Source organism: Brassica rapa, chromosome A09 (assembly GCF_000309985.2).
Source record: "Brassica rapa cultivar Chiifu-401-42 chromosome A09, CAAS_Brap_v3.01, whole genome shotgun sequence".
NCBI lineage: Eukaryota > Viridiplantae > Streptophyta > Magnoliopsida > Brassicales > Brassicaceae > Brassica > Brassica rapa.
This window is the reverse complement of record NC_024803.2, coordinates 23,272,678-23,285,392: the sequence shown is the minus strand read 5'-3', so window position 1 is coordinate 23,285,392 and position 12,715 is coordinate 23,272,678. Positions and strand designations below refer to the sequence as shown.

At 43.3% G+C, this 12,715-nt stretch overlaps 1 protein-coding gene and 1 non-coding gene across 2 annotated transcripts in view; both read right to left on the bottom strand.

The window, feature by feature from the left end:
- LOC117128145 overlaps positions 1 to 12,715 on the bottom strand; it is a 734,122-nt gene that overhangs the window by 602,420 nt on the left and 118,987 nt on the right. The gene's annotated exons all lie outside the window — the stretch shown is intronic.
- LOC117128707 lies at positions 4,846 to 4,951 on the bottom strand. The gene has a single exon (XR_004452101.1). It is a non-coding gene; the product is annotated as a small nucleolar RNA R71 (small nucleolar RNA).

The window sequence follows — 12,715 nt, the reverse complement described above, 5'->3', positions numbered from 1 at the left end:
TTCCTCTCAGGCTGGAGCCACACTCTGAACCCGGGGGAGGACCGGTTCCCTCGTAATAGACTGGGATCTGGCGGCATCTTCTTGAACTGCTGATTCTTGTTGAAGGTGGCGAAGCTCGGGGCTTTTAGCGGTGTCTTGGAAATGATGGAGCCTTGAGATCTGAAGATTTTTGATGAGGAGACCTTAGCATTTTAAGCGTGATCCGTAGAGGCAGGTCTGGAGGCTTTCGAATGAGCATATCACATGCTCGTCGGTCCTGAGATTCCGGACCAAGTTCAGGACCTGATGGAGTTCCCGGGTGTCCGTGCGTAGTGAGAGAGGACATGTTATTGATGAAGCCTCGAAATTTTTTCCCCAGCGTGATATTCGTTTATGGCGCGTGGAGATTTCACGTGGAGATCTCACCTAAGGTTTACGACCCCATGCTTCTTTTGCCGACTAGCGAGACTCTCCATTTTCCTCTCTCTCTCTTTCCTAAAGATCTTTGGCGACTAAAGCTCAAATCTTCATATCTTCCACTGAATATTTTCTTTCCTCTTCCTTATCCTTTACTTCGAATCTTTAGAAATGAGAGGCAAATCGGATCCCGCCCTTGGTTCCTCCTCTATAGGCGATAGGGTTCGATCAAAAAATAGAGTTGGAGTCGAGCCTCGTGAATCCATGGATTCTTCAGATCTTTCTCTAGATCTTTGACTTTGGAAATTAAGGGTCTCAGCCGTGCTGCCGTCGAGAGTGCGCTGCCGGATGCTGATGCGGGAAGACTACCTCTGGTGGGTCCTCTTTCGGTGATAAGATTAGAGGAAGTCACGGGCTGGAGAGAGAAGTATGAGCTTTCTGACGACGTCGACATCGAGTTCCGGGTCCTATTGATAGGGTCTTGGACTTTGATGTCGACGAGGTACTGGTTTACGAGGGCTTCTTCGAGTCAGGTTTTAAGGGTTGAATCCCTTCCTTGGTGGCTAAGGTGTCGGAAGCTTTAGGGATTTCTCCTGGTCTGCTCAACCGTCCCTCCTGGAGGGCCCTGATAGCCATGCAAAATCTGGGTGATCTCGAGGGCCTTGTTACCGGAGTCGCCGAGGTCCTGTATTCCTATTCAAATTCTCCTTTGAATGGCGGAGAAGGAAGGTACCATTTGCATCCACGCAACAGAGAGCTCCCTGTTCAGGAAATTCCGAAGAACGAGAGGAAACGCCATCCAGCCTTTGATGGTCGTTGGACTGAAAAATTAACTTTCATGCGTCTTCCGGGGGTTTCCCTTGTTTGGCACTTAGCTTGTGGGTTATAAGAGCTGTGACAGATTTTTTAGTAGTACAATACTGATGATATCTATATCCTTTTGCAGATGTTCCTCGCGTGGATCCTTCTTTCGGAGAGAGGACAACTAAGAGGGTGTCGAAGCTTCCCTCTGAGCGACGCCAGATTCCTTTTCTTGTAAGCCGAGAAGCGTTGGAACGTTGCAGCATTTGGGGTATGTGTTTTACCTCTCTTCTTGCTCCTCGTGAATAGTTTTTTTGAGTCGTGTTAGTGCCGTGTTTCAGGTGATATGTCAGTATCCAAAAGCGAGGAAGCATTGGCGGAGTACAAGAGAGCCTTTGAGGTCATGTCGGCGAAGAAAGTTGCTACCAAGCGGGATGCCCCTAGCGAAAATGATGATGATGTCCAGTTCATAAAGAGTAATAAGCGCCAAGCGGTGACCGCTCCAGCTTCTTCTTCTAAGAGGAGGTCTAAGGCTTCCAGATCTACTCCGAAAGTCTCTCCGTCATCGGCGAGCGATCCAGCCACTGTTTTATCCATTCTAAACACTAAGGTTGTTGGAGAAAAAATACTCAGGTATTGAATTCCTCCAGACCCCATGCAGGACACCATCCAATGGGTCCCTTCTAGGAGACGCCCCGGGTCCCCGCTAGGAAGTATTCCGGGTCCGGTCCCAGGGACCAACCCCTTCTTCCGGGAAAAGAAAAACTTCTGATAAGGAGAACCTTCCATATTTCCGAATATGGACGTGTGTATTTCTCATACCGACTAAAGCCGACCGAAAACCAAATATATAAGGAGAGACTAAACCCTAGAGCAAGGAATCGACACTTCAAGACTTAGAGATTAGAGTTAGACGGCTAGAACTAGGGTTTATACACCAATCATTGTAGTTCTGGCTTCTTTACTCAATAATACATCTCTTCAAGTCTATTTCTCTTAAACTCATACGAAATCAAAGCCTCATCCAATGTTCCTGTGGTACTCACAAAGATTCTACACAAAAATCTCCTAACAGTTTGGCGCTAGAAGGAGAGGAGTAGTCTAAACTACATGATAATGGCGGTGAATGAGCATACCGAGCTACCCGAAGCTACTCCGAGATAAGCCGAGCTTCAAAGGCAACTCAACGGTATAAAAAGTCAAGTAACAGAGCTAAACAGAGCTCAAATAGAGGTTGCGGAGAATCCCGAGCTCTCCTCAGAAGTCTAGAGCTTGAAGGAGAAGCTCAACAAGCACTCCAAGGAACTGGAGCAGAGCAACGAGAAGCTCAGCCAGCTCGAATCGGAGAAACTAACCCTCCAAGACAAGAACCAAGCCCTCAATACGGAAAGTAACAAGAAGCGTCGATTCCAGGCTCAGATCCGGCCCATGCCGGCTGATATACCTTGGATTTGACCCATTTTTATCCATGGTATATTAGTATTTTACTATATATATATATCTATGTTTTCTACTCTTCTAGGTATGTTTTCATTTTTCAGGTGCATTTCAGAGTAAAGCTATGACTTTGGAGCATTTTGGAGCATAAAGGACATTTCACCCGAGCTGACCACTTAGAGGTCGACGAGAGGAATAATAATCGATCGATGCGCATCAGTGCTGACGATCGATATCAGGAAATGTCTCGACAGACGAAGATTAATATCGATCGATGTACACAAATACCATCGATCGATGTCGAGACACCAGACGAGATATTTTGGATTCAGCAGACTTAAAAACCAAGGACAAGCCAAATTACCAAAATGCCCTGACGAGTTTTTAACCTAGTAGAATATATACTGCAAGTGTTTTTGACGGCATGAGAGCTTTTTCTTTTCTAGACCTAGTTTTGTTACAAGTTTCATTTAGAGAGAAGATCACTTGTGATTGGAACTCCTTGTTTCTATTTCTTTTCATCTATTCTGTGAGTTCTATTTATCTATTGATATGAATTGCTTTGCTATGTCTGAGTAGTTCAACTGTTAGATCCAGGGTTCAGATAAGTTTGTGGGATTAGCCCCAAACTATAGATCTGTCTTGTTGTGATATTCATGATAGATTTGTATTCATTGCTTGATCATATGATTGCATATTCAAGCACTTGCTAACTAGAAGTGATCATATGATTGCATATTCAAGCACCCTTGTTATCCCATCCTGAAATATATCTATCATATTAGGATTGCTAGAGAGTGCTAACCGCCAATTTAGAATCTTAGTAGGGCATTTCATACTCGCGCATAGGCCTGGCTAGAACCCGTCGATCGATGTCCTCAACTGACAATCGATCGATGTTGGCAAAGGTGTATCGGTCGACGTCTTAATAGACTATCGATCGACACTCTCTTGTGTCTGCATTTAACCGGTGAGACATAAGATCTAGTCTGTTAACCAGTGGTACATGCGACAGCTGATCACTGAGTTAAGCGAATGAGCTCTAATATATCATGCATGCAACAGTTAGGCATCTATAGGAATAATAATCTCCAACACCTGAATAGTGGCCCTGCATCTAATATCTTTTCTAACCTAAGTTACATTTATTATTTACTCGCTTGTTACTATTGCTATTTCATTTAAACCTTACAACCTTTAGAATTAATAAACACTAGATTTAATTGTTCCCTAGCTCCTTGTGGATTCGATCCCTAATTACTACATCTGAACCTCTTTTGATGAGAGTAACACTCCTTAGGGTAATTTGAGTGGTATCAAATTTGGCGCCGTTGCCGGGGAGCTTTGATCGCCATTAGATTTAGTTTTATTAATTCTTATTCTTTTCTTTACCCCCTTTTTCTAATAATCTTTCTTTTTCTTGTCTTTTCAGGTGCATGCCCAGCGGTACCAGAAGCAACAAGGAGAAAGACTTGCTGTTCTCAGACGATCCTGCTCATTTGGAACGCACCATCCGTAGAGGTCAACGTTCCACATCGCTCGACGCAACCACTTCGTCGTCGATCGATACGCACAACCAACCGTCGACCGACACCAGACCGTCATCGTCGATCGATCCCAATCGTTCGACAACAATCGATACTACATCGCGTACGTCGATCGATACCGTGTCGTCAAAAATGGTAAACATTATTATTCTATCTCAGGATGAGAACGGAAACCTGTATGACCAGGCTAGTCATCTGCTTAATGCAACAGGTCAGAAAATAGATGCTCAGGGAACTGTAATCCCTGATGCTGATGCTACAGAAGCTGCTCAACCTGTAGATGAGGACGCTCGATCGAAACCACTGGCCGACTACAATCGCCCAGATGAGTACTATTCCAACAGATCAGCTATTTGACTTCCGGAGATCCAGAAGCAGAATTTCGAGCTGAAGCCTCAATACTACACTCTCGTGTTGCAGATACCCTACTCTGGGTTACCGCACGAGCATGCTATGGACCATTTGGAACGGTTCAAGGATCTAATCGCTGCCATTCGGATGGAAGGAGTCCCCGAAGATTACCTGCTGTGCAAGCTCTTCAGATACACGCTTAATGGAGAAGCGATGCACTGGCTTAGGCAGCAACCCACAAGATCTTTAACATCGTGGAGCGACATCAAGAATGCTTTCTTACGAAACTTCTTCGATGAAGCGCGCGCTGAAGAACTTCGGAACAAAATTTCCACATTCTCGCAGAAGGCTGGAGAGTCTTTCAAAGATGCGTGGATTAGATTTAGGTTCTTCCAGCGAGACTGTCCACACCACGGATTTAATGAAGTGCAGCTGCTAAGCACTTTCTTCCGAGGTCTCGCCTTACAGTATCAAATGGCTCTTGATACGGCGAGTGAAGGAAACTTCACTACTTGGAATTCGTTGGAAGCTGTGAGACTTATCGAAAACCTTGCTAACAGCAGCAGCTACAAAAACACTGACTCTGAACGGAAAAAGTCTGTAGCCTCTATCGGGAAGGAACAGATGGACAAAGTAAGAGCTAAGTTAGATGTGGTGCACGAGCTTCTTAGGAAGCAAGTCTGTTCAGCTGAAGGAGAAGTAGCAGATACAGAAGGAGAAGAAGATGTGAACTACATCGGAGGTACCGGATTCCAAAAATTTGGAAACCAAGGCGGAAACAGAAACTTCTTTGGAAATGGCCAAAGAAGTAACCAAAGTTCACAATTTCAAAAACCCTTCAACAACAGCAAGAGCTACTTGAACTCTTACTACCAAAATCCACCACCCCAGACTCAGGAAAGCAAGATCGAAGAGATTCTTGATCGAGTACTGTTGGGACAACAACAAATCACCGTGGATTTCAACGGTAAGATAGACTCTGCCTACAACAATCTGAACACCAAAATCGAGACCTTAGGGACTCAGGTGAGAAAACTTGAAACCCAAGTAATTCAGACGGGCAAGACTATTAAGAGGCAAGAGCCGACAAAGGGAAACACCACGTAAATGCCATCATAGATGATGAATTCTGGCAAGTGGTGAGAAATGAAAACCTTGAGGACGGAGATTTCGAAATCGAAAGCTCCATGAGTCTCGGCGGATCCCAATGGTGTCGACCGATGTCGATGAACTCGCATCGATCGACAGACCAGGATGAAGATCGATGGATGGATTACTCCAGTCATCGATCGACGTCGTCTACCAAATTGACTGAATGCAATGCGGTTCGAATTCTAACTCATGAAGAATTTGCAGCTAAGCATCCTCACCCACCCTCCCCTTTCTATGAAAAAATCGATCGATCGGTTAAGCCAACCATCGATCGACAGAGTGAGTCCGACGTCGATCGTCACAACACACCTCCCATCGATCGACAGGCACCTCTGACATACCGAGTGCAGTTACCCTCAATCGATAATGATTACAACAATGCACTCAGACCACCACCTAAACCATTAGCAAACCCACCCGAACCAAAACCCAACCCTTAAAATAGTTCAACATAATCTGTTCAAGAAGAACAAGAATCTGAAGGGAGAAGGTTAATGAAAAGAAAGGAGAAGATTCCTAAAAACCTTTAAAGGGAAGCTAACGATAAGGAGATTGATGGTTTCACTAAACGAGTCCTAAGAATCCCAATCGAAAAACCTTTCGATGAAGCATACTTCACACACCGGTTGTGGATGTTCTTCAGAGAAACAAAGGTAACTGAGGAGGACATTAGGAGAATGTTTCATCAAGTCAGAGAGAAGATGAAACACAGGATCACATTGACGAAGAAGAGTGATCCTGGGAAGTTTACAATACCATGCATAGTCAAGGGTGTTGAATTTCCCCATTCAATGTGTGACACAGGAGCATCAGTTAGTATCCTCCCTAGGATCATGGCAGACCAGCTTGGTTTGACCATCGAACCCTCAACAGAATCCTTCACCTTCGTGGATCTTTCAGAGAAACGATCAGGAGGCATCATAAGAGATCTGGAGGTACTGATTGGTAATGCCCTTGTCCCTGTAGATTTTCATGTCTTAGACATCGAGCTTAACTGGAACTCTTCACTTCTGCTTGGAAGATCCTTCCTAGCTACAGTAGGAGCTGTATGTGACATGAACAAAAAAATTGTGTCTAACGCTCATAGACCCAAAATCCACTACGATCTCATCCGACCTAAGAGAAAGGTAATTAATTCTGTGGATTATGGGAAAGAACTTGGCTTCATTGGCGCATGCCATTGTGGAGCAGAGTATGAATCGGAGTACGAAACAGAGTACTCGGAATCGATCGACACCCCAACCTTTCCATCGATCGATTCCAATGTGTCAACGGTGACCGATCACCACAACAACACGTCACTCGACGTAATGCACCCAGTTGACCATTTCGCTTCACCTAATCATTGTTACCAAAATTTTGCTTTCCAACCTCTAACCAGGAGAGGACATGATGATTATTCCATAGGCAGTTGGGCAGACAGTGGTTTCCATGAAAGTTTTGCAGTTGATACTGTAATTACTTCACCTAATGAGGAACATACCGAGGAATACGATGAGGATTACTGGAAAGAACGTGCAATAGAAATGTCTTTCCAGGATGAAATACTTGAAACACATAAGTTCACCAACACGTTTCCAACATCGTTCGACGCTGTGCACCCCACATCGGTCGATACCCACCCTCATCCAGCAAAACAACCGCTCACATCGATCGACACTCCGAAAGGAACATCGATCGATATTCGCACCGCAGCGAATATTCCCTCCCTAACTAGGTTTACAGATACCTATATAAATAGTTTTGCACCTCCGAAACCACCTACACACATCAGAGCAGACACACAATAAAAAAAGATGAACACTCTTCCTTCTACATCAACAGAAAAATCCATGAAAAGCAATCATCTCAAGAACACAAGTTCTGCAGAAATTACTCTGCCATCGATCGATGTAACTGTATCTACATCGATCGATACTACTCTAAACCCTAATCTCTCTATTTCTAAAATGAATAATTATGCAAACATTGATTACGGTTTTCTAACACCTGATGAATTTGGTATTTTCAAGGACCCAGCTGGCAAAGCACGTGCAATGGATGGAAGGATTTTACAAGTGTCCAGAGGGGACATAGCAGACATCCTTCAAGTAGCCAATGGACCTGACAACCTGTTCTCACAGCAACGTGGCACTCCAGACGTCATGCAAACAGATCCTAACAACCACGCAGGAGTCACCACAACAGAGACCAACCCAGATCTATCACGCCAACCAAAAGGGCAAGCATCGATCGACGGTATAACGGAGACATCGATCGACATGGTAACACCAACGTCGATCGATATGGATGAACCGACGTCGATCGATAGACGGTATGAATGTGGGAGCCACACTTTCGACATGTATGGATCCAGAAAGTTCACTTGGGAACAAATGGACGAATATGGAGTCTACATATGAGCGTGGACACGCACAAAGTGCAGCTGGTGAGATGATACCTGTCACAAAGGACAACATCAGGAAAATACTGGAAAGAGCATCTCTTTTTGAGGAGAGCCACATCTGTCTTCCAGAACATGCCACTTCCTTCGCACTCACAAGACTGGCACCAGAACTCTACACCAAAGAAGAAATCGACGAGATGGTGTTTGGTATTTGTGGAGCTCAGGAGAAACTGAGAGAGGAGCTCAAAATATTGGTGGATGACACACATCAGCCTTTGGATAGAGGCTACAAGGAGCTTTTCAGATGTATGGCAGAAATGAGGACAGAAATTGAGGGTTTACGTCAGCAACTTGAGAAGGAAGCTACGACCTCAGCATCGATCGACGCACAACGTGCAACATCGATCGACGTCAGTCTTCCTACAGCTCAGATCCCTGCAGAACCACGATGTCCAACACAACATAGGTATGAATGGGAAGTCTCATATATCGTCACGAGGATAAACGACGTTTACTGCCCTCTCAACAACAACGTGGACTGGCTAAGCACTAAAATTGAGCTACTACAGCAAGATCTGGACACCATTCGCAAGAAGGACCAACAACCAGCCACATCGATCGACATGTGCACCTTCACATCGCTCGATGCCAAAGTCTCAGAAATGAATGAGAGGCTGAGGACTTACGAGGATATGCATGACCGTTTTATATCACCAGTCATGACATATTTAGACAAATTGTCTAGTCAATTACTTCATGCCCAAAAGGATATTGAGAACATTACTAATCAAAGTTTTTTGCAGGCAAAAACAGCATCAATCGACAGGTTACGAGGACCCTGGATCGATGGCAAGAAACCTGTGGAGTTACTTCCTTACACAGCAGCAGAGGTTGAGAAGATCACATCCAAGATCTACACTGCTCTAGACACCATGGAGGAACGACTTGACAAACATTACGATGACATCTACTTTCCATTCGACAACAAAATCAGTGGATTAGACAACCACGCAGAATGGCTACGAAAAGAAGTCAAAGCCATTCAGAGGCAACTCGCAGCTCAACACCAGATATCAGTATCGATCGACAGGACAATATCAAAATCGATCGACGGCAACTCACCGAGATCGACCAACGAACACATAATCGCATCGATCGACGCATAATCTATACCAATCGGCGAGCAGCTGATACACAAGACAGTAGAGTCAATGCAAAAGGAACTACCAGATCTTTCAGCATACGCCTATGACAACATAGGCTGGCACCAGGTCAGCATTGACAACGTTCAAGAAAGGCTACAGAACATCTCCAATGTACTTGAGAAGATGGATGACAAATGGACAAGAAATGATGAGGCCACAAGAAGTTTCATTGCATCTTGGTCCATAATGTGCAGAGATGACGTGGATGCTTGCTTTCCAACAAGCAGCTGCTTCTCCACCCAATAGCCAATCACTACCACAGTCAAGCTAAATGACTATAACCAAGCGCTGAGTGGGAGGCAACCCACTACTAGGTATTTTACTTTGGTTTTATTAGCTAGCATTTGATTTCTTTAGTTTTATCTCCTTCAGATTTAGGAGACCCAAGTAGGAGGACTTGAATATCGACCGACGACGAGACGTCGACATCGTTCGACATAGGCAACCATACGACGATCGATGTAACATTTACCCATCGATCGATATCTAATCCGGTCAGATGTATCTTCCTTACTTGTTACATTTCGTACATCATACACTTTTCATCGTAACTCCGGCTGAGTTACACTGGGACAGTGTAATTTAAGTCTGGGGGGAGATTTACTGATATAATTTATTTTATTTCTTACGTAAAAAGGAATTTCAAATAAATTATGCTTAGCTATTGAAAATAGGGACTATAATCTTATATTGATTTAAACATGAATATATAACCAATCTTTAGCACCATTTTAGATTTACTGATTGCAGATAGCACTAAAGATGCTAAAGCAGATCAACCTATCAAACTACACACTTGCCTTGAACCGTAAGAAGTAACCAAAGCTGATTTCCAACACTAAACCTGACATAACCGCTTGTCTTGGGGCTTGGTATACATGGGATTGGATTCTTCAGATAGGTCTGGAAGGTAACGCCTGGTTTAGATTATTTATCACATTTTTTCTCTCTAGATTTCGACCCTAGATTAGTTATAGAGTATTAAAAAAAAATAATAATAATAAAAAAAAAAGTAAGATCTATTGTTTAATTAGGATGAGTCTGAACATGACTTGGTGGCTAAAACCATTAAGGTTTGATTTATAAGGACTCAAATAAAAGAGTTCGAAGGGGATTTGGAGGCGGCAATATTCAAGGCTCGCTTTCGCAAAGAACTTTTGGATATAGGTCAAAAAGAAGTGAACAGAACTTGGTGGCAACCACCATTAAGTTTTGATTCATGGAAGCCTGTCCAATCTTGGTCACTGACCCTGCAATAGAAGCAGACTTTGACTCAAGAGAGAAATTTAGAGAGAGAGAAACTAGGAACTAACTTTTACCTGCAGCACCAGATAACTGTCTGAAATCCTTGCATCATGTGATCGATACTCCCAAGGTAAAACATTCACTTTATATTTATGTTGAGAAATGAAATCAGTAGAGGGGATGTCAGACGTGAATTGATGAGTTGGGTTATATTAGAAATGGTTGCTAAGATAGGATATTGCATAAGTGTGCTTTTGTGATTAGGACTTTTTAAATGTGGTTGCAAAATTGTTGAGGAAAGATTTCTATGTTTTTAAAATCTTAAATCCCTAAATATTTTCAAACCTCTTTCAGAGAGACTGCCTGTATGTTTTGCTTGAGGACAAGCAAAAGGGTAAGTCTGGGGGAGTTAATCTACCTTGGATTTGACCCATTTTTATCCGTGGTATATTAGTATTTTACTATATATATACCTATGTTTTCTACTCTTCTAGGTATGTTTTCAGGTTCATGTGCATTTCGGAGTAAAGCTATGACTTTGGAGCATTTTGGAGCATAAAGGACATTTCACCCGAGCTGACCACTTAGAGGTCGACGAGAGGAAGAATAATCGATCGATGCGCATCAGTGCTGACGATCGATATCAGGAAATGTCTCGACAGACGAAGATTAATATCGATCGATGTACACAAATACCATCGATCGATGTCGAGACACCAGACGCGACATTTTGGATTCAGCAGACTTAAGAACCAAGGACAAGCCAAATTACCAAAATGCCCTGACGAGTTTTTAACCTAGTAGAATATATACTGCAAGTGTTTTTGACGGCAGGAGAGCTTTTTCTTTTCTAGACCTAGTTTTGTTACAAGTTTCATTTTGGAGATAAGATCATTTGTGATTGGAACTCCTTGTTTCTATTTCTTTTCATCAATTTTATGAGTTTCTATTTATCTATTGATATGAATTGCTTTGCTATGTCTGAGTAGTTCAACTGTTAGATCCAGAGTTCAGATAGGTTTGTGGGATTAGCCCCAAACTATAGATCTGCCTTGTTGTGATATTCATGATAGATTTGTATTCATTGCTTGTTTTAGCCTTGCTAACTAGAACTTGATCATAGGATTGCATATTCAAGCACCCTTGTTATACCATCCTGAAATATATCTATCATATTAGGATTGCTAGAGAGGGCTAACCGCCAATTTAGAATCTTAGTAGGGCATTTCATACTCGCGCATAGGCCTGGCTAGAACCCGTCGATCGATATCCTCAACTGACAATCGATCGATGTTGGCAAAGGTGTATCGGTCGACGTCTTAATAGACTATCGATCGACACTCTCTTGTGTCTGCATCTAACCGGTGAGATATAAGATCTAGTCTGTTAACCAGTGGTACATGCGACAGCTGATCACTGAGTTAAGCGAATGAGCTCTAATATATCATGCATGCAACAGTTAGGCATCTATAGGTATTATAATCTCCAACACCTGAATAGTGGCCCTACATCTAATATCATTTCCAACCTAAGTTACATTTATTATTTACTCGCTTGTTACTATTGCTATTTCATTTAAACCTTACAACCTTTAGAATTAATAAACACTAGATTTAATTGTTCCCTAGCTCCTTGTGGATTCGATCCTTAAGTATTACATCTGAACCTCTTTTGATGAGAGTAACACTCCTTAGGGTAATTTGAGTGGTATCACCGACTCTGGAGACACCTAACTCTAGAACATGCATGACTCTCCCGCCTACAATTTCGCAGGGAGATACAGCAATGCGCGAAAAGACTGAAGGTGCTCAAACCTACGACGTAGAAGACAGCGAATCCGAGCTGGAACCTGACAAGGAAGCACCCGAGGGAGCAGCAAAGACGGAGTCTCCTATGGTTGCTTACCAGGAGCAGATGATCTCCAAGAGGCTCGACGCCATGCAATCCAGCAACTCCGACTCCTACGTTGATACTCCTTTCACGGATGAGATCACCCTGATCGAGATGCCCAGGAAATTCTTCTTTCCCAGCATAAAGGCGTATGAGGGTACCTTCGATCCATACGATCATGTCGCCCAATACAGACAAAGGATGCTCGCTGTAGCACTCCGAAAGTAGTCGCACGAAGTTACCATGTGCAAAGGATTCATGTCAACACTTACCAGACCCGCCTTGCAATGGTACATCAACCTACC